Genomic DNA, 8,093 nt, shown 5'->3' on the forward strand with positions numbered 1-8,093 from the left:
TCATTAGGAAGTTGGAGACATTACTATGAAGGTATGGGAGCATGAAGAAATTAGAATGGAGATAGGGTAGGGATCAGATCCTGAAAACCATTCTGCCTGGTGAGGAGTTTGTGTCGAGATCGATAAGGAGTAACAGAGAAGGAGCTGCAGAAATGTTGGCCACTACCAGTGACACCCACAGTCATCACAGCTCCACTGGTGATAAAGCAGAATTCCCAAGCAGTGTCTTTTGGGAAACAGGAACATAATGAGTATACTACCATGTTATTAAATTGGAATATTTGAAACAGAAAAGATTTTTGTCACAAATCTCCAAAGCACATAGGATTCCCTCACTGTCTGTCACGGTGTGGATGTGCCAGCATGAATTTACAGTCATCTGAGTGACGTTTTATAATCTCATAGCTTTCAATGGGGGGTGATATGATTTGGCTCTGTCTCCCCACCCAAATCTCATGTTGAATTATAATTCACAGCGTTGGGAGAGGGACCCTGTGGGAGACGATTGGATCATGGGGGCGGATTTCCCCCTTGCTGTTCTTGTGATAGTTACTGAGTTCTCATGAGATCTGGTTGTTTGAAAGCGTGTAGCACTTCTCTCTTCACTCACTCCCCCTCCTACTACCATGTGAAGAGATGTGCTTGCTTCCCACCATGATTATAAGTTTCCTGAGACCTCCCCAGCAATGCCTCCTATACAATCTGTGGAACTGTGAGTCAATTAAACCTCTCTTCTTTATAAATTATCCAGTCTCAGGTAGTTATAACAATGTGAGAATGAACTAATACAGGTGAAATCAAGCTCAAAGATGAGCAAATATTCTTACACTGCTCAGACACCAATGAGACTATGATAAAAATGATAGCAATTAATTCAAATATATGCTTTAGTAATCAACAAGCATCCACTGTGCAGGAAGGCCTATCTATCACCCCCTGAGTTGGAGGCACTGTCCCCTTTGGATCCAGACATAAGCAGTTATTAGGACAGAGCTATCGAACTCATCTTAAAGTGCTTTTCCTTGCTGCTATAGACAGTTGAGAGTTCCAGACCAACCTGACCAACATGGAGAAACCCTGTCTCTACTAAAAATACAAAAATTGGGTGGGTATGGTGGCACATGCCTGTAATCTCAGTCCTCAGGAGGCTGAGGCAGGAGAATCGCTTAAACCTGGGAGGCAGAGGTTGCAGTGAGCCAACATCACACCATTGCACTCCAGCCTGGGCAACAAGAGTAAGACTCCTTCTCAAAAAATAAATATAAATATAAATAATTGTTAATATGGCCAATTGTTTATGTATTTTGCTACAATTTTTTAAAAAATCAATTTCCTGTATACTTAATTTATTCATTCACGCATTCAATAAATGTGTGTCCAGAATCACACAGAGATTTCTGTAAGGACTTATCTGTGGACTAAAAAAGACAAAAGGGAATTAAATGGGCTAAGAAATGACATGAGGGCATTATAGGCAGTAAGTTCTGGAGGTGGAAAAACCAAAAAAGCTGAACCGGAGGGAAGACGAAGTGAACAGAGACCAGATATAAAGACCCCACGTACCCTGCTAAAGAAAAGATTTTATTCTGTAAGAAGCAAGAGCAACTAAAGATTTATGCAGCACACAGACCTCCTACCTTGTTATTAGGCGGGCTCTGGCTTCCATTTGGAAACTAGATTAGAGGCAGCCAGCCAGAAGGCCAGACAGAGAGGAGACAGGTACCCCAACCCTGGCAGGGTAATGAGAGGCCTCCACCATGGTTGCACACGCACAGATCTAGGCAGTCCAGCTGCAGACATCTCCAAAATACAACCAGTCAGGCCTGTGGCAGTCTGAGATCTCTCACCTGGCCACGGTGGACATTCATTAGGTCTTCAAGAACACGAAGAGAAAGCAGACACAGATTGATGGGTGAAAGGGGCCCTGCCTTTGTCTCTTACACTGACCACTGTCCACTGTTTTATTGTGCTGGATGAAATATGAGGCATACTGCTGGGCACGGTCGCTCATGCCTGTAATCCCAACACCTTGGGAGGCAGAAGCAGGAGGACCTCCTGAGCCCAGGAGTTCAAGACCAGTCTGGCCAGGCTCTGTCTCTCTCTTTTTTGGGGGACTTGGAGACCAGAGCTTTCTAGTCCACGAAGTCAAAAAGCCTAAAACATACACCAAGAGAAACCATCTGTAAGAAGCCGAGGCGAGGCACGGTGGCTGATGCCTGTAATCCCAGCACTTTGGGAGGCCGAGGCGGGCGGATCACGAGGTCAAGAGATCGAGACCATCCTGGCCAACACGGCGAAACCCCATCTTCACTAAAAATATTTTAAAAATTAGCTGAGTGTGGTGGCACGCGCCTGTGGTCCCAGCTACTCGGGAGGCTGAGGCGGAAGAATCGCTTGAACACAGGAGACGGAGGTTGCAGTGAACCACGATTGTGCCACTGCACTCCAACCTGGTGACAGAGCAAGACTCCGTCTCAAAAAAATAAAAAATAAGAAAATAAAAATAAAAATAAAGAAAAAGAAAAAAAGAGACCATTACCTGGTGTTGAATTCAGGTCTCCTCCTTAGCTGGTGACCATGGGAAAGCAGCTTACACTCCCTTTGCTCATGTAACAAGTAGGTAGTGTTGTAAACTTCCTGGCACAATACCTGAAACAAGGCAAACACCCGACAGATATCTTGCATATCCTGATTCCCTTCTCTGCCAGTACAGTAACAGATATTACAATTATTGAGAACGGACCCAGAAGTATAATAACACCTGTCACCACTAGATGGCAGTAAGGGCACCAAGTAATTAGTTACTAAGATGTCCTTTTTAACAAAATGAAGTAGCTAAACTACAGAAAAAAGACTAGTCCTTCTTAGACCTGACTATCATTTCTGTTACCCAAATTTTACTCATTACCTTATTCAGCAAATATGTATTCAATGCTTACTCTGTGTCAGGCACTACAGTAGGCAGGATACTAGGCTCAGCCAACAAAGACACAGTCCCTGCCCACTCGGCCCTTAGGGTGTAGGTAGGAAAATGGACATAGAATCACACCAGTAAGATACCACCTCGTAGTAAGTGCTGTAAGACTGCATAGGGAAGCAGCAGCTTGATGGGGGGAAAGGAAGGTATCCCTGACAAGCAGATGAGAAGAAGATGGAGCCAAGATCCAAGGAAGATAGATGGTAGGTGAGGGGTGGAAACTGGGTCCCCAGGAAGATCTTGCTAAAGGCTCCAGGGCAAGCTGGGGGCTGCTGCTGGAGGGACCTGCAGAGGCCAAGCTTTGCATGCCCTCGGGAGCCTTATTCATGTTGGGAATTTTGGTCTTTTTTTTTTCTAAAAAAAAAAAAAAAAAAGGCGGTGGGGGGAGAGAGAGAAGAGGCCGGGCGCTGTGGCTCACCCCTGTAATCCCAGCAGTTTGGGAGGCCGAGGCAGGTGGATCACAAGATCAAGAGATTGAGACCATCCTGACCAATATGGTGAAACCTCTTCTCCACTAAAAATACAAAAATTACTTGGGCGAGGTGGCACACGCCAGTTGTCCCAGCTACTTGGGAGGTTGAGGCAGGAGAATCCCTGGAACCTGGGAGGCAGAGTGAGCCAAGACTGCGCCACTGCACTCCAGCCTGGGAACTGGAGCAAGACTCCGTTTCAGAGAGAGAGAGAGAGAAAGGTCTCACTCTGTCCTGCAGGCTGGAGTGCAGTAGCACGATATTGGCTGACTGTAGCCTCCATCTCCTGGGCTCAAACAATCCTCCCCATTCAGCCTCCCGAATAGTTAGGACTACAGGTGTGCATCACCACACCTGGCTATTTTATTATTATTTTGTGGAGACAAGGTCTCACCAAGTTGCCTAGGCCCTGGTGCCCAGCACTGGTCTTGAGCCAAAGAGCAGCAGGAGGCCACGGAAGTGTTTTTAAGCCCTGAAAGGGGAGCAATGTGGAGACTGGATTAAATTTGCACCTGATAAGGTCACAGTGGGGTGTTAACTAAAGGCGAAGCCAAGTGGATGCAGGAAGACTACTTAGAGAACTACCAATGGAGCCAGGAAACAGGAGGCGGGCTTTCCAGGCTAGGGTAGGGGCAGTGGACACAAAGGGAAAGGATTTAAGAATGTGAAAGATCTGGCTAGGCACTGTGGCTCAGGCCTGTAATCCCAACACTTTGGGAGGCCGAGGCAGGCCGATCACTTGAGGTCAGAAGCTTGAGACAACATGGTGAAACCCTGTCTCTACTAAAATTACAAAAATTGGCCGGGCACAGTGGCTCACGCCTGTAATGCCAGCACTCTGGGAGAGTGAGGAGGGCAGATCACGGGATCAGGGGATTGAGACCAGCCTGGCCAAAATGGTGAAGCCCTGCCTGTACTTAAAAAATACAAAAAATTAGCCAGGTGCGGTGGCACGTGCCTGTAGTCCCTGCTACTCAGGAGGCTGAGGTAGGAGAACTGCTTGAATCCAGGAGGCAGAGGTTGCAGTGAGCCAATATTGCGCCACTGCGCTCCAGCCTGGCTGACAGAGTGAGCCTATGTCTCAAAAAAAAAAAAAAAATAGCTACCTTGCCTGGCTAATTTTTGTATTTTTAGTAGAGGTGGGGTTTCACCATTATGGCCAGGATGGTCTTGATCTCCTGACCTCGTGATCCACCCTCCTTGGCCTCCCAAAATTCTGGGCTTAGAGGCTTGAGCCACCACACCCAGCCAGTTCCTTGGATTTAAGACAGCTTCGAGACCTTCCCTTCTGGCAGGCAAACCAACTCCAAGGCATAAAAGCCACAGGAATGCCAGGGAGGTATATGCAGGAGGACGGAGGTCCTGCTCAGTGGCACCATCACCCTGCACTGCTGTGGTCGAGCTTCCAAGGTTCCCGGGCTCCTTCTTCCAGGTTGCTGAAGGGGACCCTGGAGCACCCTGGCTGAAGGAAGTCCCTGCCCCAGGTTTTGGTGGCACAGGCCCTTACTGCCCTTTCCTGCCTTGTCTCCGGCCCTTCTCCCCCATCTTCCAGCCACAGCAAAAAACAGGCCACGCCCAGCTGCACTCGGTTTTCTCCCACAGATGTGTTTTTGCCCTTTCTCATTCAGTAGCTCACTGCCTGGAATGCCCCTCCAAGCATTTCCCCTAGAAACTCCATTGGCTCTTCTGAATGCCTTATAAGGATCTCTTTTCCAGAAAACATCCCTAATCCTATCATCCTATCAGTTGGGGTTACCTGGTCATCTCTATACTTAGTAATCAATGTTCAAATCCTGCTTCTCTATTTACCAGCTCTGTGAGGTTGAATGAGCTGTTCCATCTTTTCTGTCTAGGTTTTCTCTTTTCTTTTTTTTTTTGCCCTTTTTTTTTGGGGGGGGGGGGACAGTCTGGCTTTGTCGCCCAGGCTGGAGTGCAATGATGAAATCTCAGCTCACTGCAACCTCTGTCTCCCAGGCTCAAGTGATCCTCCCACCTTCAGAACAGCTGGGACTACAGGCATGCATCACCACGCCCAACTCATTTTTTTGTATTTTTAGTAGAGATGGGGTTTTGCCATGTTGCCCATGCTGGTCTCCAACTCATGAGCTCAAAGCCACCTGCCTGCCTTGGCCTCCCAAAGTGCTGGGATTACAAGCGTGAGCCACGGTGCCCGGCCAGGCCCATTCTCTTTCTGAAGCCTCCAGCGGAGACTCTGTTCCACGCCTTTTTTTTCTGGTGTTGGTGGCAGTCCTTGGAGTTCTTGCTTCACGGGTGATACTTCACTCGCATCTCTGCCTCTGTGGCAGATTATCATGTGTGTAGTCAAGCCTTCCTCTGTCTCCCTCTTATGAAGATACATGTGATAACACTTACGGCCCACCCTGATCATCCAAAATCATCTCCCCATCTCAAGATCCATTTTTTTTTTTTTTTTTTGAGATGGAGCCTCGATCTGTTTCCCGGATAAAGTGCAGGGGCACAATCACAGCTCATTGCATCCTCTGCCTTCCGGGCCCAAGCGATTCCCCTGCCTCAGCCTCCCAAGCAGCTGAGACTGAGACCACAGGCATGTGCCACCACATCTGGCTAATTTCTGAATTTTTAGTAGAGACCAGGTTTCACCATGTTGGCCAGGCCGGTCTCGAGCTCCTGACTTCAAGTGATCCACCTGCCTAAACCTCTCACAGTGCTGGGATTATAGGCGCAAGCCACCGTGCCCAGCATCAAGATCCTTAAATTAAGCTCAGTATCATGAGCTGAGATAGTGTCACTGCACTCCAGCCTGGGTGACAGAGCAAGACTCCATCTCAAAATAAAATAAAACAAAATATGTTTAAAAGTAAGGTCTTTAACTTAACCTCACCTGCAAAGCCCTCTTAGATGGGGTATTTTTGTTTTGTTTTGTTTTTGTTTCTTCAGACAGAGTCTCACTGGGATTATAGGCATGAGCCACCTTGCCCGGCCTGTGTTTTTGTTTTTGCTAGATAAAGTAACATTCAGGTTCCAGGTATTGGGATGTCATTGGGAGACCATTATTCAGCCCACCACACATCCCTTAAATCTATCAGGTTAAATGGGGGTAGGTTTTTTAAGCTTCTCAAGTAGCTGGGACCACAGGCATGCATCACTATGCCTGACTAATTACTTTTATTTTTTTATACAGCTGGAGTCTCACTACATTGCCCAAACTGGTCTTGAACTTGTGAGCTCAAGCAAACCTCCTGCCTCTGCTTTCTAAAGTGCTGGGATTACAGGTATGAGTCACCACACTGGGCCAGGGAGAAGGAATTTAACAGTGTCCTTTCTATAATAACTCCATCCATATCTAAAAAACACACTGCCCGCCCCTCCCCACCCCCACAGGTTTTGGAGTTTCTGACTCCTGGAATAGAATGAGCCACAGACACTTCCCGTCAGAAAAGACTGTGTCCCTCCCACCTCCCGTTTAGTTCCCATTTGTTTAGGATTCAAGTGTCTTGGGTTAGATAGCTCCCCAGTCTGTCCAGTTTCCCTCTTGCCTTCCCTCTACGCCCGGAAATGCTTGTGCAACATTGGACTGACTCAGCCAGGAATAACTCATGACTCTCCCTTGTTTACAGTTTAAGAGACTTGGGTGTCGAAATATCTCAGTGAAGGCCACTAAGGGACTCGGATGGTCCACGGATGGTGAAACATTGGACCACCTGGGAGGAGCTGGGTGCATTCCCTGGCCTTCTCTCAGAGGGGCTTTTGCTGTGTTGTAACATGCAGTGGTGTGTTGGTAAATATTTAACAAGGCATCTCCAAGAAGAAAAGTCTTACTGTGTAGTGTTTACCCATGACTGTGGTGTAAATGCCTCTGCTGTGGCCAATTTCAAGCTACCAATAGGATGTCATTGAAACCAAAGTTGGGTAGAAAAGTACGTCATCATCGTGAGCAGCCGACTCCAGCGTGCCAACTGCAGCTCCACTTCCCAAGGCAAACCTGTCAGGCTTCACTCCATGAGGATGTACAGGCCCAGGAGCTGGACAATGTAGCTCTTCGATCATGACAGAGTCAGTTTCAAACTCCTGAACTCAAGCTATCCTCCAACCTCAGCCTCTCCAAGAACTGGAATTACAGGTTTGATCCACTATGTCTAACCTTAGAGTACTTTTTAACTGTTCAGTTTTACCTGGAGCAAGTAATAGATTCATATGGTCCAAAGTCTTAAGTTACTAAATCTTAACAAAAAATTCCCAACTCAGTCACCCTAGCAACCTACATCCTCCTCTCCCTGGAAGTCAAACTATGATAACACCTTGATATCCTTCCACAAGTATTTTATGCATAAACCGTGCAAGCAAATGGCACATATAATCTTACAGCATTTCACATAAATATTGGCACTCTAAACTCATGGAAAGTTTGAGCTACAGTTTCCTCTTCTATAAGAGTGGTCTCATGGCCCGGCACGGTGGCTCACGCCTGTAATCCCAGCACTTCGGGAGGCCGAGGCGGGTGGATCACGAGGTCAAGAGATCGAGACCATCCTGGTCAACATGGTGAAACCCCGTCTCTACTAAAAATACAAAAAATCAGCTGGGCATGGTGGCACCTGCCTGTAATCCCAGCTACTCAATTGCCTGAACCCAGGAGGTGGAGGTTGCGGTGAGCCGAGATCGCG

The sequence above is a fragment of the Sapajus apella genome, unplaced genomic scaffold (assembly GCF_009761245.1).
Source record: "Sapajus apella isolate SASKATOON/1434 unplaced genomic scaffold, GSC_monkey_1.0 scaffold80, whole genome shotgun sequence".
Taxonomy (NCBI): domain Eukaryota; kingdom Metazoa; phylum Chordata; class Mammalia; order Primates; family Cebidae; genus Sapajus; species Sapajus apella.